Source organism: Triturus cristatus, chromosome 6, assembly GCF_964204655.1.
Source record: "Triturus cristatus chromosome 6, aTriCri1.1, whole genome shotgun sequence".
Lineage (NCBI taxonomy): Eukaryota > Metazoa > Chordata > Amphibia > Caudata > Salamandridae > Triturus > Triturus cristatus.
Genome location: NC_140589.1, coordinates 151,273,418 through 151,297,636, shown reverse-complemented (window position 1 = coordinate 151,297,636; position 24,219 = coordinate 151,273,418). Strand labels below are relative to the sequence as shown.

Below are 24,219 nucleotides of genomic sequence, written 5' to 3'. Positions count from 1 at the left end.
GTGAAATAAAACACAAGGGCTAATGAAATAATACTATTGGTCCTTTTATTTTGTAAAGATAATCAATATTTGGCAACTAGATATTTTATCAGTTTATAAAGTTTAAGGAGGCCCAATCTAGTTTGCGGCTAAGGGGCCCAACCCCTCTCTATCATTGATACTAAACTTTTTCCCTAAACACGGCATCAACAAACAGTTTGCTGTGCTAAAGTCCCCATCTTCTCAGTTTTCAGGAGCATGCAGAGATGAATAAAAAAAACTTTGACATAGTTTTGCCATTTTCAAAGAGGTTGCCCATTTTTCTGTTGTTTTTTTGTGCTCCCTATTTCCTTCCAGTATATGGTGATAGTCAGTGTGAAACCAATGGGTGATCCAGTGAAGCTATAGATTTCTGAAAAGTAGACAAAATTCTGAATTCAGCAAGAGGTCATATGGGTAGACCCCTTAAGAATTTTCCAATAACTGTTAAAAAAGAAAAATATTCAAAATGAGTAGACAAAAATTTGCATGTGTGACGTTTTCATCTGTAACTTTTTGTCACAATGGCAGATTTACATAAGCACCATTAAGTCTGCTACACCCTTCTGGTTGAGGGGATACATAGGGTGTGTAGGTCCTCCAAGAATCCAAGGTGCCGCGAGCCAACAACTGAGCTGCACCATTCAATGATTTTCATTGTGTACTGAGTATAGACCTATTCATATGGTGAAATATGTAGAGTGAAAAGTGGGTCTCAAGAAAACCTGTATAATGCTGAAATGAGCACAAGATATGGAGTTTATAAGCAATGGTTATTTGTGCATTTCTGAATTTGTGTTTACCCATACAATTTAAAGGGTATTTTTTTAAAGGTCTTCTTTATTACGTACTGGCTACCATTTGGAAGGCTCAAATGCAGCAAAGTCCAATTGGTAATAACAAATGTTCTACTATCCTATGCTCCCACATATCTTCCAATAAAAATGGTACCTCACTTGTTTAGGGTAAGCCTAGTGCCTACGACAGGAAAGGGCCACAACACAACATGGACACATCACATTTTTCAACTCAAAACGGTTCCTTTATTTCCAAATTGGGTAGCTGTGGATTTTGAAGCCTAGCTTAGCCGGCACCTAGAAAAACCTAGAAAACTTGCACATTATTGAAAACTAGACACCTAAGGGAATCCAAGGTGGGGTGACTTGTGTGGCTCTTATCAGCTTTTTTAACACAGAATCCATTGCAAACCTCAAACTTTGACTAAAAGAAAGAACCCACATTTTCCGCACATTTCTGTAATGGAAAGTTCTGGAATCTGTGGGTAGCCACAAACTTCCTTCCACCCAGTATTCCTCCAAATCTCCCAATAAAAATGTAAAGTTTTGTACGGCCTGAAACTTAATATAAGTACATCACATTTTTCCACTCAAAACTCACACTTCTTTCGCAATGTTAGTAGCTGTGGTTTTTTTGGTCTCTAGCTTAGTAGGAACAAACAGAAACCTAAGCAAACCTACACTTTTAGACCTGTGGGAACCCAAGGTGGAGTGACTTCAATGGGTCTCACCCGTTTTTTTTTAAACCCAGAATCCCTTGCCAATCTCAAACCTTAACAAAAAAAAAAAAGACAAAAAAAAAGAAAAATTTCCTCACATTTCTGAGAGGAAAAGTTCTGGAATATGCGGAGATCCATAAACTTCCTTGCCCCCAGCATTCCCCCAAGTTTCTCGATAAAAATAGTAGATCGTTTGTGTGGCTAGGCCTATTGCCAGCAACAGGAAAAGGCCTTAAAAGGCAACATGGATACATCACGTTTCTTCCACATAAATACAGACCCTTTTAAGCGCAAGACGTCTTGTAAGGGGGTTCTGGAAGCTGACCATACGCTCGTGCGTGTGGTTTTGCTTTCGCAGGCCGCAATTGGTTGAAGCGTGCTTTTTAAAAAAAATACATCACGCAATTGGGCAAAGGCGGGCGCATGTCCCGCCTTTGCTCCGCCCATTCCCGCCGGTGTCTAGCACGCGCATCAACGCGGCACAGACGACAGGCTCCCTCGCCCCCGCACCACTGGTTTTGATCCCCACGTCAGCTCCCCTGTGGTGCGCGCGCACCACTGGTTGCCGTCTGGTTAATACTTTCGTTTCCAGGACCTGCTTTCGGCTTTATGGATGGCGGCATTCAAGTTTGAGGAAGCTTTGCTCTGCTGTTCAAATGTTACTTTTGGAGGCGAGGCAAGAGGTTGGATCCATTGTGTTGCTCTTGTTTCGCTTCCTTGTAGTGATCGTGTCTGCCCGGCAGCGAGAGGAGTCGCCCTGATCTGTCAGCAGCAGCCTTCGGATTGAAGCAACAGGAGGTTCGCTCAACTCTGGCAGCGTCTTCCTGTCTTTGATTATCGTGGGGACAGCATGATGTGTCTGCTGCAGGGGCGGCCGGATTCCTGGGGACTCTGCCCCAGCCTTCCCCCCAAGCCTGTCTTACCTAGTGATTATTACATCACTCTTCATTTTGCACCGTTTTTGGGTGAAACCTGGAATGACCGTGCCCATTTCAGCAACAGCCCAAGTGAGTGTTCTGCAAGCCCACGCTGCGGAAAGGCGCTTGTAAGTCTTGTCGACATGCTCGGTTTCGCGCTGTTTGAGTTCACTGTCCAGGCTGCGGCTGCGAAAGAAGCACTTTCAACTGGAGGCCACACGAAGGGGATCTACTATTTTGGGACACCACGCACCGTGACCTGCTGCCTGTCGTTGCCCCTGTTCTTGAAGTGACCATGTCGTCTTTGTACTCTCGCAGCAAAGAGTACACCCGCAACCGGACGTCACAGTCCGACTCTCCCCATCATCTCCCTCTCCCACCGCCAAGACTCTCAGAGTAAGAATTTTTTTTCCTGTTATCTTTTGCTTATATAAAAACTTGTTCTGATGTTGTTTACGAATTGCTAGCTGCCATGGAACTAGATTATTGACCGGTTTTAGAACCGATCGAACCAGAGGAAGGGTGAAAAATTATGTTCAGTAGCTCTACAATACTCGAAGCATTTGGGATGTCACACCGAGTCTGCCGTCTTCACAAGAGATCGGGTGCTGTTTACTTACTGTCCAGTGTTCCCCAGTGAAATGAACTACTTGCCAGTTTAGGCCCCCTCGTGCCCTAGCTTGATTTATTCCCCTTGCACAATCTAATACTTTGAGGTGACATGTGGTAACGTAATCGAACATTCATACATTGCTCTAGCTTACTACTAGTGACCAAGGCCACAAGGTGGTTTAGATTGGCAGATTCCGAGAATCTCCTCAAACAACAGTACCTGCTTCTTGTCTTTTGATGACTTGATGCGAGAAACTGTCACTGCCAGAGGTACATTTTTGCTGAAGGATACACTAGTATGTCTGATATTGGATCGTGGGATATGGTGAACTCATGATACACAATTACGTACCCAGTTTGTTTGCAACTTTCCTTATATTAGTTTTTAAATGATATAATAATCTAAAGTTGACTTCATGCAGCAATGCACGGCCTAAGCTTAGTGGCATTTCTGTAGCGAAGTACACATGACCAAACCAGTAGTTTTTTTATAAAATTACAATTCGTTGCTTTTTTCAGGATTCCTTAAGTGGCATAGCGACAGGGTACTTTCCTTGACCACTTAAGGGCATGATTTCACGGCTATGCATTGCTTTGCTGCATCCATGTGGCCAGCTTCATTGTCTTGTGTCATATTTAAAATTGCTCTGAGGTCTGTTTCTCCATGTTAAACTTTTTAAACCGTTAGTCTTTTGACCAGTCCTGGTTTGCAGTCGAGAGACCAATTCAATAAACTGAACGACCTCAAGACATTATAAAACCTGACAAACAATATTTCAGTGGGTTAATATACTGGCTGCTGCTGCTGTGTGTGTGTATACTAAGTGTCAAGTTTGAGTCGCATTTGGTTTCTTGATTTATTTTGAGACCCACTTTATGAGTATTGTATTTTTTAAAGGTGCAGTATATCCCTTTTCCCCAAGGTATTAAATCGCTGGATTGTTATTTCCACCACAAAGGTAATACAAAACTAAGCAATAATAGACCACTCATAGGTTTAATTCTCTGTTAAATGCAAATAGTAGAGCTCAGTTGATTGAATGCCCAATGTAAAGGTGCCTATAATTTTCAACTTAGTTGTTCGATAATAAAACCGAAACGCTGTTTGTGTTGTGCTCTGTGTGGTCCGTTTCAATTATATTTCTGATTGATATAAATGTTGGAGTGAGAAATACTTGTGTGGCATTGTTTTTTTGTTTTTGTTTTTTTTAATACTGGCACTTAAAATTTCCTTAATATATTGACTTTTACGGGACACTAATGTCTGACTCCTGCAGTGATGAAAGCTACTTGACTAATGGGCAGCTAGAAGGAAAGTTGACGCTCCTGAAAATGGAGAGAAGCAGAGTGCTATGGTTTCTTTTAAATTTATTTTGTGGCAGTTGTTCAAAGCAATAGTTTGCTGCTGAAAGCCTTCAGCTCTTTCTTTGTTGGTACTTGGCAGACATTAATTAGTTAAAAAACAGAATAATCCCATGCACTCATAACTTAGTTTATAAAGAAACTGACATATCAATAAATTAGACTTTATCTAGGATGGCAGATTGATTTTCGATTTCATCAAGCCAATTAGTCCTGAAGTGAATGGTCTAGTATTAGATATAACCTAAGGAGTCCAAGACGCCTTGATTCTATTCCTTCATTGCCAATGCTTAATTTGTGTAGGTGGTGGGTACCGGCATGAGGTGCTAACATTATCGTGCATCGGCTATAACTATTTATACTCTAGAAAAGAAGCTTGTACAAACAACTGTGATTTACACTCAACTGGTTTTAAAGTATTCAGTGTGCAATTCACAGTCATCAACGTAGTTTAATGGCAATCAAGTGGGTGTAAAACTTGATAAACATTGGATGTACTGCATGTTTTCATACTGCACTTTGATACAGCATCTTTGTATGCGTTTGACAATCTTACTGGGTGTGTAGTGGCAATAAATAAAGAATAAAGACTCAACACTGTTGCCACAATCGCCCGTAACACCTAGACTCATTGCTTTTGTGTAGATGCCTCCCTAAGGTAACCCCATCTCCCGTGGGGAAGCTTGGAATTCACAGCCTAGAAAGAGACGTGGTACCCAACTCAGCAAAAAGCAGTTTTTAGTAATAAAGCTTGCCATGGCAAAGACCTTCTAAAAATCTATTACACACAGTGGAGTCATCAATATCTCAAGCATATTAAAATATTAAATAATCAAGAGACTTGCTTGGGCATAGTTGAACATTAGTACCTAGCTGACTAGCTCCTGCTTTTTTTCCTTTCTGACTGAAATGACAATTTGACATACTGACTGGCCCAAAAAAACCTGGGATGCATAAGTCTGGTGCTGCTACAGCTAAAGCAGCATTTGGCATGTATTGACACCGTCATAATTTGCCTAAAATGTTTTTCTGAGCCAAGTTTAGAGAAGGCTCTCATACCTTTTTTGTAAGTTGCTTCGGTAAACCTTGTGAATCATTGCACCCATATCATAGATGCGCTCCCAACTTCCTGCACCCAAACCTTAGTTCGGTAGACTCACAAGGTGCACCAGGAAAGCCACTCTGTGTCTTCTTTGGATTGGGGAGTTATCTGTCCCTGACACAGTTGTCAGAGATGATGCCTGAAGCAAGAGGGGATGTATGCAACTTACTGGGGTTAGGTGATGCTTCCTGAACATTTAGCACCCGAGCACAATGGATTCACATCTCTTGTGCATGGCCGCTGTTAAGTCTTTCTGAGCCTTTTCAGTAATTTCAAACACCTGGACCTTAATGCATTGATTAGCTAGATCTCCAATCTAGACATACGGGATGAAAATTACAGCTGTCATTTATAAGATGTATACGTGTTCTGTGATCAAAGGGCATATTACCGAAGTTTGTCTGTACCCACAGTCATATTTATTGTGCCTATTTTCAACTGTGAATTTCCACCAAGGTGGACAACTGAGTCAGCACTTGACTTCATTCCAATAATCACTCACATCATTTGCAAGGGGGGGGGATACGTTTTCAAGTCTTTATAGTAGAATTGGTTCACCTTTTGTCGTATATGTGCTAGTGTTAATTGTATGACGGAGGTACACAGCTGTCAAAATCTGGGAGTAGCATAGGAAACAACAATGCAGTGGGGGAGTTGTATGTGTGGGGGCAGAGCTTTAAGAGGGCTGGGTGGCGGCCGCACATTGTTTATTTTGTTGTGCGTGGCTCACCAAAATACATTAAGTCCATGCACACCACAAATAATATTAAAGAATATTTTTCGCACACTTTTTCTTTTGTTCTCATCGGCTCCCACAACTTTATTATTTTTTTGTACACGGCTCGCAGAACTCAGTTTTTACAACTTTTGTACAGTATTTACAAAACACTACAGTCTGCTATGCCCAGGAGATAGGTAAGGCACAAGCAAAGTAAACGCAAACGCCCATCTCCTGCAAAACAAACCCCCAGCTCCTCATTACAACAAGGCCATCATTACACTTGCGCATTAAACACCCGGCACAGGCGCCAATTATATTTAGCGCTTCCGATTTTATGGTATTTTTTTTTTAAACATTTCCGTGTATTTATCCCTATTTATTTTTGGGCCATTTTATTGGTATTAATCTATATTTATTTTGTGTTTTGGGATTAAATGGAGTCGTAAAATGGCATATTTCCACATTTATTTAACTCTTAGATGGGCACTAATATGTGGATGCCTGTTGCGTGTAAGAAAATGAAGTAGCCCCATATAACAAAACACTACACCCATAGGTACATATTAGCATTATACCACAAATGTATGTTAACATAGGCCTGTATTTAAGGAAATCTCATCCTCTTTTTTCAACTCCCCAGTTTGTCTATTTGCTCAACTTTTGCTTGGAGTTCATGAAAGGCAGCATGGAGATTCTCTCTCAAGAACCACAATTTTCTGTATTTTTACGCTTTTAAAAATAAATACAGACAAGAAAAACATTGTTTTCGGTCTGTATTTATCTGTAAAAATCTGTAAAAACGGAAAACCGAGAGCCTAAAAAGCACCACAACTGCAGCATTCCTAACTCCTATTCCTACACCATATTTCTACATTCAGACACTTTTCGTTGCAGCCTTTTCACCTTACATTATTTAATGGGGTTGTAAACCACATACACCGCAACATTCCACCTCCAGCCTGTTTCTGTTGTTGCCGCAGTTAGTTACCTACCCTCCAAACTCTGGATTCAACCTCTTGACAGATTGGATAAAAACCTTCGCATTTTCACCACCAATAGCTCTAACTTTCACTAATGCGAGACCTATTGCATTGCAAATGCTTGTTTACAAAGTAGGTAGCTGTGGAGTTTGGGCCCTATCTCAGCGGGCACCTTGGGAAACCTAGTAAACTTGAATTATTTTTTAAATAGGAACCTGGGGGAATCCAGGGTGGGGTGACTTGTGTGGCTCTCACTAGGTAATTTTACCCAGAGGCCCTTGCACGCATCAAATTTTGGTAAAAAAGCACATTTTCCTCACATTTATGTGACGGAGAGTTCAGGAATCTGTGAGGAGCCACAAATTTCCTACCGCCCTGAATTCCCACATGACCTCCGATAGGAACGGTACCCCACTTGTGTGGGTTGGGCAAGAGACCACGGCGCAAAAGGCCCTAAAGCGCTACTTGATAGATAAGCAATAGAGGTAGCTGCGGTATTTGGGGCCGTGCTGTGGGGCGACCCATGCAAACCTATGAACCACTAGACAACTAGGGGATTCCAGGGTTATGTGCCAAGGTCGATGAGAGCCTTGATCTTGGTTTGATTTGTCCCTGTCGCGGCCACTAGGCCCAACAAAACAAGAGGTGCGTCGTTTTTATCAGCACATGTGGCGCAATGCTGGGTGGTGGGAATGATGTGGATTCCTGCAGATTACAGAAGCTTCCATAACAGAAATCTAAGGCAAATGTGAGACTTAAGGCAAAATTTGAGATTTGCAGTATATTGTGGGTTAGAAATCCTTGAGTGATCCATGCGAGGCATATCACCCTGGAATCCCCTGGGTTTATAGTTTTCGAAAATGTCTGTGGTTGGTAGGTTTCCATGGGTGGCAGCCGAGCACAGCCACAAATCCTGCAGCTACACCTATTACTAATATCTCCATGTAGCACTTTAGGCCGTTTTGTGTCAGGTCTCTTGGTCCACCCGCACAAGTGAGGTACCATTTTTATTGGGAGACTTGGGGGGAAACTGTGTGGTAAGAAATTTGTGGCTCCGTGTAGGTTCCAGTCGTCTTCCTCCCAAAAAAGTGAGGAAATGTATGTTTTTAGTCAAAGTTTGAGGTTTGCAGAGCATTGTGGATAAGAAAATGGTGTGGGATTAATACGCACACCACCCTGGACTCCTCCAGATGTCTAGTTTTTTTTTAAACTGTCTGGATCTGGTAGGTCTTTAGGTCAAGCCTAGTGCAGCGCGCATGCGCTGCACTAGGAATCGGCCTCTTGGGATCACTCTGGACTTCGAGCAAGCTCGTGCTCGAAGTAGTGACATTTCATTGGCCTTTGCGTGTGGCTTTCAAAAATGAAAGCACGCAATTGGCCAAAGGCAAATTTTGTCCCACATTTTTTAAGAATGTTGCCACCTACGGCCTAGACCTTGCGGTTACGAGCAGAGGCGCGCAGTGTGCCATCTGTTCAGTGTCAGATTTCAAAGGCTTTTTTTTTGGTCTGCTTCGCACGGCGGCGCTTGGGAAAGCCTCAATTGTTGTCTGGGGGTATGCCTTAAAGGCCGATTTTGGGCTCTTTTCTGTCGGAACCTCAATAACTCAACTTGTGCCTCCACAGGAGCAGAAGGGTCGAAGCTGACTGTAAGATGATTTTTTTCCCAACTCCAATGTGCACCAGTTGGCTATCTGCGCGCAGTGGGGAGGGGGAAAGGGGAAGTGGAAGAGAGACTGCTACAGTGGTGTCAACACTGGAGCCCCTCTATTTGGTCTTCTAACACCAGTAATTGCAAACACATATAACTCAAAAAGTACTTTTCTACAGATACCTGAATATTATTCTACAATGTAGTACTCTATTTCTTAAATACCTGAATTACGCTGTTAGCTTGCTTCTCTCTTAGTATTAGTAGATTAGTATTATTATAATGTTTATTCTTCGCCAACTCCAAGCCACTAACAATCTTTCTTTTTCTTCTTACTCTAGATGGAGTGATGTCCTACTGCGCCAGGTAGAGATGGTAATTAGAAATATATATATATATTTGTATTTACTTGTAGTCATTAAGTATAATGCTGCACTGTTAGTGTTGTCTGATAGGAGTGGCTAAGAAATTAGAGTCTTATGCGCATATTCGAAGCACAGTCAAGGTAGAAAAAAGCACTGCTCATTCATTCTACAATTGCCTCTGTCTTGAATTCACATATAGTAATTGTCAGTTGCCAAAAACTTTGAAAAATGTACAAGAAATAATAATTTGCTGCCCTCCTCTGCAAGTTAAATCAAAAATAAACACTCAAGTCTTTTAAGAATAAAAGCTCTCTCCACAGAAAATGGAAAGGAGGTTTCACTCTGTGAACGTATGTAATCTTGCTTTTCTGCTGCTTCTAGTTCCTGTCAGCCTGTGTAATCACAAAGACGAAGAACAGCTGAGAGAAACCCAGACGCGAGGCTCTCTCACTGTTCAAGAAATACCTGGAAACTCCTTCGGTGGCGGTTAAGGGAACCGCAAACAAACCTCCGAGGATATGCTGAACGGCTATGCTCTGGAAAATGCGAGTGGGAACCCCTCGCAAACTATTCCTGACGAGACGAGGAGCGGAGCACATGAACCGCTGCTTCACACAAGCAATGACGGTTCGGTTGAAGTACGAAGCGCCACAGGTGCGCGAGCACGATAACCGTCAGTCTGGAGGAATAGAGCAAAACACTAAAACGCTATCCCAGTGTTCAGAAGTCCGCCATCTTTAATTTCCACAAACACAGATTCAGCAGTTTAAGCTGAAGAATGAAACTTTCGGGCTAACAACTGACTCCACCTCTTAGGACTTTGTCTAGAACCTGAACCCCACCTTAATCTGGAAACAGGTAAGGAACATCTTTGTCTTAAAGAGAATTGCTCAGACCTGACACTTTCTTCAGTATTCATTATACCCAAAGCGCTTAATAGCTATGCATATTGTGCATTATTAGTGCATTCCCCATCGAATCGAAAAAACGCGTTGCTCCCCGGCATGCAGTTTTCTAGGTTTAGAACCCTTGCACATGCACAGCCTCTTACCCGTCTTCATCCGAGACAAGGAGTTAATACACATTTTTTGTCATCTGTATAAAATATGAACAAAAGGAAAAATCTGCTCATCAGCTGTGCAGAACCTTTGATGTCTACACTTGAAGTTCTCTCCTCCCCCTTCCCTCTGCTTGCTACCTCCGAGCGGAACCTCCCCTCCTGGCTCCGGGACGCAGGCTGTGCTCCCCGGGCACCCTGGTCTCTTCTGGGATCGCGCTGGTGCCAGAGTGCTACTAGCCTGCATGGAAATTTGGAGATTTCACAGCAGGCCGGTGGCTCCCAGAAGCAAGTAGGGCTGGGGCAGGGACAGTTGCGTGACAGGTGGAGTTCAACGTGTGACTGACTCTGTCTCATCTCTCCTTGCCTGCCAGAGGTTAAAAAAGCTTGCTAAACCGCCAGAGTTTTTCTATAGCTCGCCTCTGTCATCTCCCAGCACTGCTGTGGCCCCCACCCACCTCTAACAAGCAGGATGTACCCCCATCCAAAAGAATAATTTCATCAAACTACACTTTGTTGCAGGCCACTTTTTTGACTTACTGCAAAACAAAGTGTTTCAGCTTGAAACACGCCTTTATAAAGTAATGTGCCCATTATTTTTGAGAGGATGTAGTGTAGCAGCCACAGGTTCCGACATTGGAACTGGGGAAACAGGTTGGAGTCTGTGCGTTGGCTCAACTGTGATTCTGGGCAAATAACTTAATCTCCATGTGCTTATGAACAATGAACATGTCATTATATAATATAACTAGTGCTCATGTAAAACATGCCAATACCTATGGGTCGATTTCACACTATATAAGAACTGCAAAAAAAAACTACCATGGTAACCAATATAAGGATAATTTCACAGACGTAGAAAACGATGTACGATTGTAACTTAAGCAGTTAAAAAACATTTAATCAATGCACGGTTATGATTTTACATCCTGTAACTGGTACAGTTAGTGTGCCATATTGAATTCAATATCCTATGGTGCTATAGAATTCTCACACGGCCATTGTCTGCCAGAACAACCAACCAACATATGAAATTCCACAAATAAACTTCATTACTGAGAGAGCTGAGGTGGTATACTTGCCAATGCTTTATAAAAATGTATAAACAAAGTCTGTTACACACCAGCACTGTGCTCGCCCCCTTTCCTTTCGAAGTGCATGAAGACTTTCTTTGGGTTGACCCATGACATAGAAAACAAAGGACGTCCTCCTTTAAGTTATGCACGTGTATTGTTGTTAATACGACCAGCTGGACTTATTTAGAGGAAGCCAGAACAGAAACAGTAATGAAATGTGACCAGTACTATCATAGAACAGAATGTTTAAGGACATATTAATGGCATTGTTGTCATGCTCAGGGCCCACATGCTGCACTGCTCCTAGCTACAGCATGGCCATTTACCAGTGGCAGATGAAGTAACTATAGATGTTGTAGCACCCAGGATAATGTGCTGCATAGCTAAATACTTATAAGATCCCAAAGGCGAGACCTATTGGCTATGCCAATGCTTGTTTCAGATGGCATTCTAACTAAGCCCACATAGAGAAGCCATTCAACATTGCAAGTGGGACGATATTGGGAGTCAGACACACTCTCCTGCCCCATGCGTAAAAACAACACACAAAACAATCAAATGTCCTCTCACTTTCCATTAGGATGGGATGCTTCAGTCCACAGGAGAGCAGAAAAACTGTTTGGGCTTTTGGGGTGTGGGTGGGGCATGATGCTAGGACGGGCCCCAACCACACCCTCATTATTTTATTAAAAACGATATATTTTTGCTACACAGTGGACTTCCTGCCCCACGGGGGCAAATTGAGGGCACACCTACCTGCCCTGGAGGTGAGAGGGGGATGCTTTGACCCTTTTTGGGTGGGAGTGTGGGCAATTCCAGAGTGTAACACCCACAGCAGTTTCTTTTGCCCCAAAGGCAAAATCCCTGGCGCCAGGTGGATTTTACACCTCCGGGGGCAAGTCTGGGGCACCCTTCCCAGTTGGGACATGCATCCTATCAGCCCCCGGAGGGGCAGAAAGACAATATTGAAGACACTGGAGCAGGGGTATAGCCCGATGTGAGTGTTTGTCTCCCCATCCTTTTGTTTCTTTAGATAGCATTTTTAAATCCCTAGTGTCTATTGGGCCTTCTGCCCCCCAGGGGGCAGATTAGGAGTAATTGCCCCATCGACTCTGGGAAGGGGGGGGCATTCAGGCAGAATGCCTGCCCGCTTTGTTTTTTGGGTGGGGGCATGGCCATGCCCGTAGTGGACAGCTCAAACCCTATTAAATAAATGGTGGGCTATCTGCCCCCCGCCGGGGTAGATCAGGGTAATTACCCCAAGTCACCCCTTGGAGGGGTGGCAAAAAAACGGATGCCCAATTTAGTTGGGGGCACGGAAGTCCCCACCCCTATTTTGTTTTGAAAAAACAATAAGGTTTCACTGGTGTTTAGTGGGCTTTCTTCCCCCAAGCAATTACACCCCCTGCCCCTCCATCCCCCAGGGATCAGAAAGACTGAAATATTTAAATGTGCTGGAGGGAGCACAATCCCTTGCCTAAGGGGCCGCTCCCATCATCCCTGGCGCTAGTGGGTGGATCCCTGCTTGGTGATCGCTCTCCTGTGGCGATCCACAGGTAGGGATCCACTGGGAAGAAGCAGCTTTGCAAAGGGAAAATTATCCCCTTTCCAGTGATGCCCATTGGCTAATTTTACTTTCACTTTCCTGTAATGACGTCAGCACACCCTGCGCACTGATCGTCACAACAGAAAGAAAAACAATTAGGCTGCTCTGGAAGCTCTTACTGAGGAACCTGAATTTTTTTTTTTTTTTTTAAATCAAGGACTCTCTCCCCCCTAGTGTCAGCCAATGTCCAACATACACATGAGGTATCCATTGGCCAAAATCCTGGGATCTGGCGTTATTTTAGCAGCTCTTGTTGAGCATCCCATAATTTCACCTGGTAACTGAACTCCTTTAAAATGGGACACTGGGGTAATCACAAAACTTATCAATTGGGTTTGGGGAAAGTCTTTTACGTTGTCCTGAAACCCCAAAAGTCACAAAATGAAGGCCTTGCAGAATCCACCTTTCAAACCGCTTCATGTGGTACAGCTTGAATCCTTTCTGCAAAAGTCCTCTTATTGGTCGCCGTTTGTTTGGCTCGTAAAATGGGGAAATTGGGAACTTTACTGGGTGAACAGCCATGTTTGTCGTTCTTTTCAGATAAAATGGGATTACATCCATTTTCACTTTCCCCTCAGAATTCCATTGTATTTAGTATTTCCGTCCTTCTATCCGGAGTCATCATCTGAGGTTGAGCAAAGTTTACATTGGCGGGACATGAGAAGAGCATTATTTATTTACACTGAGATTACTGGTAATTTTTAGAAAACTAAATTTTCTTTTTATGACTTTTGGATTCTCGAGACAAGGACAAAGACCTTGCTCCTCAAACCTAATGGATATGTTTTGCGATTATCTCAGTGTCCCAATCTGAAGGGGTTCCGTTACCAGGTGAAATGCAGGGATGTTCAACAAGGGGAATGCCCACTTTGTGGATGAGATAATGGAAAGCAAATTCCAGTCAGAAGTCTCTTCTAAATGTGCATTTCGTTTTCTGGAAAGAATTTGTTCAGACTACAGATGAAGAATATGATAAAAGCAAACTGCAGAGGATTGAGAGCTTGTGGCTCTTAAATGTCCTTTGTGTAGATGGCGAGGGTTTAACAAAAGAGCCTCTGGTTCATCTTTTACCTCCAAGAGTAAAAACCAGCCCTTACAAGGTAGGAGTTGTGGCTGGGGGACCCCTGCTAGCAATAAGATCCATCTAAGGTTATACCGCACTTTAGTCAATAACACTCCCACCTCACTGGACAAGTTGAGGGATCAATGGGTAGAGTGGGTGGGCCCCCTGGACGAAGTGGACTGGTGTGACGCCCTCATGGCACCCAAAACAATCACCGCCTCCGCCAAGCTTAGGCTAATCCAACTATACTAACTACACGCTGCCTACCTCACTCCCCTGCGCCTCCACCGAGCAGGCCTAAGCCCGGACGCGTCATGCCCAAGGTGCGGCCAGATCCCGGCTGATTTTCTTCTTGTGGTCTGGTCATGTCCCAACTTGGAGAGATTTTGGGGGGCAATTGAAGAAGAGCTCACAGAGGTCCTAGGATGGGAGGTTCCCCATGACCCACGCCACTCACTATTAGGGATCACGGATGGGCTGGATGGGTCCAGAAACAAGATATTTTTTAACACAGCCATGATTGTAGCCAAGCGCAACATTGCGTCGGCATGAAAATGTCCCGACCCGCCGGACCAGGGGAGGTGGCGCAGAAGGGTGGACTGGTGCGCGACCCAAGAAAAAGCCCTGTACGTGACAAGAGGATGCCCTAAGAAATACCGTAGGGTGTGGGGTAAATGGCTGGGCACTGTGGAAGATTCAGAGTGATTTGCTTCCTCATTTTGCTGGTGTATATCTCATGGGGTGTGGAACTGTGGGATGCAATGTTCTCATAGATGTAATTGATCTATTGTCCTCCGTGTTTTTGCTGATTTGCCTTTTATGTTCTAAAACCAATAAAATTGATTATCAAAAAAAAAAGATCCATCTAAGGTTGAGCAAAGTTTACACTGTCTCGATGCTGCGTTCAATTGGTTTAGGTCTGTGGTGAGGAAGACCTAGACTCAGAGTAATGATTATCTATCAGTAACAGGGTCAGTTCTTCTTATGTACTCTGGTGCACTCAAAGCCTGTTTTTTTGTAATATGAACAAAAACAGTGGTTCTGTCGGGCATACAAACTATTTCTTTTATAAAGAGTTATTTCTTTTATGTAATGTTCGACAACCTTCTTTAATGGTATCCGAAATATTTAGACACCATGGAACACATAGCAAAGAACACTGACACAAATTGGTGAGTATTCTGGCGTTTTATATAAATTAAAGCATTTATATATACACACGTATTTATAAACAAGGCTGTCAAAGCAAGGTGAAGCTTGGGTTGCAACGTCGACTATCTCCTATGGTCCAGATCTACCAAGACTCTGGGTCCAAATGATTGAATAATTTGAAAAAGCTACAGAGTCATTGTGATAATATTCTAGCCTTCGCTTCCCTTGTATATACTCTGGTTTTAATCAATCTGTACATAGTACATATACCATGTCCGATCACCGAGCACAAATGTCTCTTTAGTACACACCACTGTAAGCTTTGCCATGCTTTGACAGCCTTCCCATCACAAACACATTCTGTATCTCAGTCTTTCAGGAGCTCACTCTGCTAATGCATGCAGTACCCTCAAACATTGCACCGACATATTGCTCCCTCAGCCCCTGCAGGCTCTCTCACCTGTGGGAGCGCTGTCCAGGATTCATTGGTCATAAGCTCCGGAGCAGCGTTAGTTGGCAGCGGTGCCGTTGTCCCAGACCACCACCACCTCCTCGGGGCTATCAAAGTTGCGCACGGTGCCTATGTGCCCCTTGCCTCCGTCCTGCTTGCCCCACTTCCAGTCGGGCCCATGGGAGACACGGGCGCCCACGCCCTCACAATTGGGGGTCTGTGCTCGTACTAGGTCAAAATAGTTTAGTTTGGATAGCCAGTAAAACTTGTCGGTCCCGTGGATTTAATGGCAGCCCGTTGGCTAGATAAACGAAACGTCCAACGTCAGCGTGTAATGCCAGCTTTCAATGTATTTTACTTCTAAGGGAGCTGTGGCATCAGCAACCAGAAGACAACTTTAACAAGCGCTCGCCAGGCAGCCACGGTTTATTTTTGCATTGCGCTTTCAAAAGTGCAAGCGAGATGCAAAAATAAACACGCGGCGGAGCTTGTCTTTATGGGGCCATAAACACATGGCCCCATAAAGATAAGAAATTCTTTGCGACTTGAACAGAAAGCAGGCGAGCCCGTCCAAGTAGAATGGCAGAAAAAGCCAAAGGGAGGTAACACACACAGCTCTTTTCCAAGCTGGCCACCGTTTAGCATAAAAGAGGGGTGGGGCTTAAAGCCCTTTACTGAAAAAGAAATAATTTGCGACTTGAACGGAAAGCAGGTGAGCCCGTCCAAGTGGGACGGCAGAAAAAGCCAAAGGGAGGTGAAGTGTCCTTTCTTCAATAGAGTTGTGCAGCATATAACATAGACCAGTCGTATTTACTCTTTTAGTGGATTTATTGTAGATAACAGGATACACTGGAGTACAAATTGAACTTACAGCATGTGAGATAAGAACAGGAAAAGGAGCTGTAAATGTCTATATATTCTGGATTGAAATAAACCAGATGAATAGGAAATTAGTCCTTGAGCCCTCAAAAGTAATATGGAGCAAGAGAAGTAACAGTACTTTTTTGAAGTAGAAATGCTGAAAGATTCTTCAAAAAAAGATTCTCATCCTAAGCTTGTCGCCAAGATTGAAGTGTCCTTTCTCCAATAGAGTTGTGCAGCATATATCATAGACCAGTAGTCTTCACTCTTTTAGTGGATTTATTGTAGATAACAGGATACACTGGAGTACAAATGTAGAGGGCTCAAGGTGGTAGCTTCAACTGCCTGTCAAGCCATTCCAGTCCCTGGCCCAAACATTCTAACCAAGTATTACATGGAATACATTGACAAGCAAAGTAACATTCCAATATTTTTATGTAAATGAAGTGCACCGAGAAATAATGCACAGACACCACAGGAGGTAACATACACAGCTCTTTTCCAATGGCTGGCCACCGTTTAGCATAAACGGTGATGCCAGCCAATGGAAAAGAGGGTCGGGGCTTAAAGCCCTTTACTGAAAGGCCTCAAAAACATAAATTTCGCCGAGCGAGCTGCCCCTGTGCGCAGTAACGCTAGGCGAGACCTAAAAACACTATCAATTTGGAATGCATCTACATGGGTAATACAGAACAGCCATAGCAGCAATCCCCCAGCATCAATGTAATCAGATTTGTAATAAATCTCTCCAAATCAAATAATAGCTTTACATTTAATTAGAAAATTGAACCATATTCCTCCAAACATCAGCTTTTGAGATCTGAAAATACATACATTTCCGTCTTAAATACATGCTTTTTAATTTTGGCATACAAAATACTTCAACTAAGCAAAGGCTTTTATGTTTATTAGGCTGAGCTGTTCACAGGTAGCTGGTGATCTATTGGTAGCTCACTAGCTCTAGTGGACCCAGAATGGTGCTTTGTCGGTCTGATAGTGTCTACATGCCAACCCGCCTGATTTAGTAAAATGATAGCAGTTAATCCGCCCCACACCATGCAAGTCTTGTCCTTGTATCCGATTCCCATGTCACCAGTGCGTGTACAGTATAGTGTCGGCATCCTCTTTAAAACTGATCTGAAATAACATTTTGCACAAGTTTTAAATACGGTTTGCGGCTGGGTGCACCATATTTTAGGTCAACTTTTTTAGTGGTCACGTGCAGGATCCCTAACCATTAATATGCCAGTTAAAACTGTTGCGCCTTCCTCAAACTGTTATACTCGCAAACTACTCCAGAATTAGTGCTGTTTAAAGCTGTCAGCTTCAAAACTCAAGAACAGGTGGCAGAAAACTCAACACTATAAACAAGTTTAAATATGCGGTCTTTCTCGTTTCTCTTTAAAAGAAAATTATTTTTAAAAAACTTCCTACTACATTCCAAGAAAGAAAAGGGATCGCGGGCTCTTACTCAAGAGAGGTATGCTGAACTATCCCCCGAGGTCATATATGTGGAATGCACATACATGCCAATGTTTCCGAGCACGCAGAGATAGATGGTATGCAGAACCCAAGGAGCTTCTCCGCAGCCTTCTTTGCATCGAAAGTTATTTTAAAAGATGCGGGTTAAAGAAGAGTAGTATAAGGCATGTGCGCCATAATCATAATATAATAAGTTCACATTCCGTTTCCTACAATAACAGCATATAATTTAAACAACAGAAAATTAGCACAAACAAAACATCTATATTCAATTTGCAAAAAAAAATGCAATTCAGATTTGTACGACAAATTAAACCGAGGCGGCGGGGTAGAAAGTAGTACACTGAGCAGTGGTTATAACGGTATTTTGCAGCAAGGTTCAACGAGAGACAAGCGAAACGACAACGTAAAGGAGCCACCACCCTCTTAAAGGAGGGAGGCAGTGAAGCAAAGTCCCAACCAACAGGTGTTTTCAATGCGCACACATCTAAACTATTCAACAAATAAACAATGACCACGGAAATGGCTGAGGTCCTCTGCAGGACTCGCTCACACCCGCCCAAAAGCATACGATTCAATAATACATGCACCCTTTCAATTACCCGCAACAAAAAGTTTTCCAGCCGAAGACAAGGAGGCGTATGAAATAAATATTCGCTTTTCTTACCTCACTGTCCAAGGCGGATCAGTAATTTAAAACTTTAAAATTCGTAGCGGGCGCCTTTACCTTTAATGAAAAACTCTTGCAACTGAGGATGCGCTTTTTTTTTTTTTTTAGGTTTTCTTTTTTTCCCTTCAAAACAAAATGAAGGTACGAAGCCCGCCTCCCTCCGGCGGCGCCAAAGGTTGTGATTGGTCAGTGCGAGATCCTTCCAACGGTTCTCAGCCGGCGGTTGGTGGCGATTCGTGGGCGGGAGGAAAGGCGGAGCTGTGTGACTTCTGCGCCACAAGTCCTGGCGCCTGGGGGCCGACGGTCGGATCGTTAGTTCACGGCAGGCGACACCTACCTAAAATGGTGGAAGTGCTTGGTGCGCCTACGGAACGGTGTTTGCTGCACTGTAGTGTTCCATATTTCTGCGCCGTTCTGTATTTTTTTGGGTAAAATAATTTTGTGGGACAGCTAACGCTATGTTTTTCTCACCCCGATATGTTTTTGACCACGGTTTCTCGGATTAAGGGATAAAGAGGAGGCTTGTCGGTTTATTGCATGGGGCTTGTTTGTCTGTTGCTGGCGGGTGGTGGTAAGAGGTTCGGCAACTTCCAGAGCCTTGTTCAGTGGATGTAGGGTTTTACATTTTCTCGTGTTTTAAGTACGTTTATTTAAGATTATGTTAACCTCCGTGTTTTTACGGTATAAATGCTCTCGTATGTGTATCGTAACAAGATCTTCGTTTTTATTCAGCCTATTGTATGTACAGCATTCTTCCTTAGTGGTACTCTATATAACTTGAAGTACGCTGCCCCACATCATTTGTGGCTCTTGGATTGCAGCATTCACCAGGGCGCTGATGCAACGTGCCTACATAACTGGCATACTCGAGGGTAAAAGTGTAATCATTCCTATATTTAATCGGCCTCCCTGAGGTGTAATACACCTTTTCCTATATCTAATCGGCCTCACATTTGCTCCCTCCGTCTGCTGCCCATCCCGTTTCTTTTTGGTGTTGGAAAAAAATGGTAAAGCTCATGAAGCCGCAAGATGGGTTTTAAAGCTCGGAACACTACAGTTTTTTCGCTAGGCCTCTCGTTCTCCAGTTTTCGTAACTCGCGATTGCCCAATTGATGATTGCGTTTCACCGTCCTCCCATTCCCCCAAGCATCTTGCTCACTTCCTTTACCTTCCTCCATCTACACATAATTGTCTAGTAAGGAGTACAAATGGCATGTCTTTTATAGAAGTTTATTGTATGAAGATAAATGAGCTTACATTCCAAATGATCCTCGTCCTGCGATCCAGCAACTGCTAAGCAGAAACGTTTGGCGCTCCCTGGGTGAGGACTAAAACATGGAAGCACATGTTAAACATAAACATGCTCTACAACCGGACACCATCGAGATCCCGGGGGCCACGGTCTCTGCCAACCCTAGCTTGAACTGTAACCTCACATGTGGCTCCCGTGCTCCCCTCAACCCTCCCCCCTTTTATATTTTTCTGTTTTGTAGTTTTTACTGTCTTTCTATTGTTTCTTTGTTAACCTTGTAAAGCGCTCTTGATACCCTCACGGGTCATGTTCGCGCTCTATAAAACATTACAATAAATAATTACACACCAGGTCAGTATGGGCAAAAGAGATTCTATAGTTAACAGAAATACAGGACTAAGCAGCCTTGCATGTACACATTACAGCTACAAATAAAACCAGTGTATGTCTAGCCATAATGTTGCTGAACATTAAAATCATTATACTTTAATGGCATATATACATTGTAAGAAATTGTAGTTTCTAAGTTCTCTGCACCTTGACTTGTCCCTCGTGGGCAGCTTCAATAAGTGTCGCACAAATAGATGCAGGTGGTACTGCAACATCATTACGCTTAAGAATACCTTTTACAATGGATAATGTACTGCCCATTTGGGCATATGGTTTGAGGGGTTAAGGTAGAGATCTCTCTTTGGGCCATCTTTCTACTAATTCCATGACTGCACACACTACTTTGTTTCTCCATCGCAGATAATCACTATTTATACAGTAATATGGAAATGGAATCTAGCAGCTTCCACTGTGGTACCACACACTTCATCAACATCCTCATCTTTGCCGGGAGTTTGTAATGGCATTCTCAAGAGACAATACGCTCTAACATTTCACCCTCGAGAAATGTATTTAAGGGTGAAATTAAATTCTTGTAAACAAAGCATGGTTTATCCAAAATCTGTACCCCATAGAAATGTTTTTAACGTCTCTACTGCTCAAGAACAAGCAAGAGCCTTTCTGTTGTGCTGTAGTGAACTTCAGCCTGATTCAGCACCTAAAACCAAATGCTACTGTGTTTTCTCTATCGCACACCCACTGAGACAAAATTGCCCCTAAACCATATTGGCTGGCATCCACTGTAATAAAACATGTATGACTTGCTGTATATCACGGCTGAAAGGGCAGGTGCAGAAACAATTGGTTTTTTTTCCCAAAAATCGTTTGGGGCTGTATCCCATTCAAATATCACTCCGTTTTTTAAAATTATTTTTTTATGATTGTGTAATTGTTGAACAACTTGGGCCTAACCACGAATAAATGTTGTAGATTATTCACTCATGCCTGCCAATTATCTAGATGCCACTGGACTGCAGCGCCAGGGAATGGCAGTTCCCTAGCTAAGTCGGCGGGCCCCATTTGGGCATGGCCACTAGGGTCGTAATGTGGCGGCCGCAAAACTTCCAACGCCGAAACACCACGAGTCTTGAGGTCCTCGGACTACCAGGTTCGTAATCTGGCCATTTGTGTATTTTAGTTGTCCTTGCTGTAGGTTAAACAACACTTGCCTTTTAATATTACACATTTGATGTAGTGCCCCATCATGTAGAGCAGAGGTCTTCAAACTTTTTTACTCTGAGCCCCCCCCCCTAAGCAAAATGTTTTGAGGTCAGGCCCCCCTCCAAAACTTTATGAAGAAGATTGGGGGAGCGGGAAGGACATGGCTGCGTGCAGGGAGCGGGGCTTATGAGATGATTTCAGGAATACTTTTTCTATTGCTTATGAACTGCACCAAATATGAGACTTATAAAACCGCAAATGCATCAAACAAAAACAGATATCCCAAACAAACTGCTCCCCATAATTGGGGTGTTGTGAGCCCCTCACACTCTTTGACCCCAATGCAACTATACCTGCTGATTTGTAAACATAAAAATGAGTCTGCATACAGTGCTCCCTATTCTGGGCCTTCTCATTGACACTATCTATGAATCTCGCTCCTTTCCTCTGTCTTCTAGACCATTACTGTGAGGCCCCAAGGGCCGAGAGGATTAGGGCTCTGCATCTGAATGCAACCCTGCTGGCCTTCTACCTGCTACCCCATAGACTCAGCTTTCACAAAAAAACTGCCCCTGAATGGTTAATACTGACTTCTCTGCCTGAAATTGAAGTGTGGGTGGTAGTGCAGAAAGTTAAAAAAGAAACCATGGAATTATGAGTTTCTACAGCAGCGTTTTCCACATAATTATCAGTGTACTGCATTTGCTACATAATCTGCAGATTTCAACAAAAAAACTTGATTCTAGCTCAAATGGAACAAAAGTTACTTAAAGCATGACAACGTGTTCCGGAGCAGTGGAAGGCCCTTTGCAAAGATTGACCGGTAATCTTGTAGTTGCTTACTGCTGTATTTGGGTGCGACACTGGTACTAATGAGGTGAAATATTTCCCGTGACGGTGTTAGCGTGAGTTAAAATGACAAAATAATGAAGTAATGCTAACCACATAATGTGGCGCATTGTGCAGCATAACTTACCTATTCTTGCTGCATAATTTAGTCAAACCTTCCGCATAATGTTGTCCTCTTCTGCTGAATAATTCCAGTGGATCTGCTTAAAGCTTTATTGTGGCAAAGATCTATTCTTTTTAAGATGTAATGGAGTTATCAGCTGGGATCTGGAGTAGTGCAGACACTTACAAAAATGACTGCATTTGATACAGTTTGATTACTTATTACTGAAAAGTATGTTTTGTAAGAACTTGTTTGATCTCAATCACTGCACCATGTTGCAGCAGCCTAGCTTAGAGTATGTAAATACTGTTGTAAAATAATGACTTACATATTCAGTGCTTTATGCCACAGGCTGGGACCTCATAGTACTATAAACAGGGCCACTGGAATTATGCGGCAGGAGAAGACCAAATTCTGCAGCATGGTTGACTAAATTCTGCAGCAAGCAAAGGCAAATTATGCTGCATATTTTGTGATAGCATTACTGCAGTACTTTGCTATTTTTACACTTGTTAACATTGTCCTGGCCTTTATTGCCCCTCATACGTACCACACTAACACCCACATATAGCAATAAGCAATAATAAGGTGGCCAGTCAACCTTTAGAAAGGGCCTTCCACTGTGAGGAAACATGTGTTGCTGCATTTTTCGATCAGCAAATTATACAGCAGATGATGGATTTTGTGTCAAAAGCGGGAGAACCATAACTATGCGCTCTGAGTGCAGGGTGAGTGTGAAAGTGAAGGGTGAGAATGAGGAGTGAGTTGTCTGAATGCAGGGTGAATTCCAAGACACTTGAAGTTAATCAGCATGTTATTGACTGGGCGTAGGGTTTCAGATATAAGTTAAACTGTTGCTACTATGGAATTAAATCAGGGAATCGAGGGTGAAGGAAATAAATAACGTGCTGATCCTGCAACAAACTTCCAGTCTTATGATTAGGGTTGCCAGATCATTATTTTGATGTTGCAGACGGTACAAAAATAAACAGTCACCTAAAGCCCTATTTTCAGCACTTATCTGTGCGTACTTCGAAAAGCGAATATAAAGCACTTTTAAATGTGTTCTAGGGCTGCCTGAATGTTTCATGACTGAAAATAAAAGGAACAGAAAAAGTCAAATTACAAATGAATACATACTTTTTTATTTAAGACCCTATTTAGTGTCAAAGCAAGGTCTTTTCAGGCTCTTTAAACATACATGGCGGGCATTTTTTCTATTGGCAACCCTTTTTTATATTCCTTTTCATGAAATGCATTTTCACACTACAGCAGTAATTTTAAAATACAAAAGTAAGGAGGAATAGGCAGAGTCGGGGCCCAGGGGGTACTGGAAAAATAAAAAAAACAGCCTCCATAACCAGTTTCCAAAGGTATGCAAATGGTCTTTAAAGACCTTTGAAAAACCGGGGCGTGCTGGAGTCTTAATAAGACTCCAGACACTGCCCAGCCAAGCCCCAAGCAGTACACCCCCTGACCTTTGGCCCCACAGCACTCTGAGGGCTTCGGAGTAAATTAAGACAGCCTGGAAATGCAGCAAATAAACATCGCTGCACTTCCAGGCGTCTTCATTTACATGTGCTTGAAGAGGCCTTTGCACCCCCCTGGGAACCCATCCACACCCCCCCAGGGGGTCACGCCCCACAGTTTGAAGACCTGTGATGTAGAGGGAGTATATTGTACTTGTGCAGTGTGGCCATTAATGACTTCTCTGACAGACTACACATGCTCAGTCTTTTCACAATCTCCCTCATTGCACAGAAACCATTTTCTCAGATCCTCATGCCTATCAGATGGTCTCCCTA

At 43.1% G+C, this 24,219-nt stretch overlaps 1 protein-coding gene across 3 annotated transcripts in view; it reads right to left on the bottom strand.

Moving 5' to 3' along the window:
* Window positions 1-18,814, bottom strand: part of LBR (lamin B receptor) — an 806,934-nt gene extending 788,120 nt beyond the window's left edge. Inside the window, exon 1 of one of the 3 annotated variants that reach the window (XM_085610386.1) lies at window positions 18,657-18,814. The gene's annotated coding sequence lies outside the window, so the exon portion shown is untranslated. Of the gene's footprint in view, window positions 1-18,591 lie in introns of all 3 variants that reach the window. The other 2 variants (XM_085610387.1, XM_085610389.1) reach the window with 2 other exon arrangements.
* Between the last annotated feature and the right edge of the window lie 5,405 nt (window positions 18,815-24,219).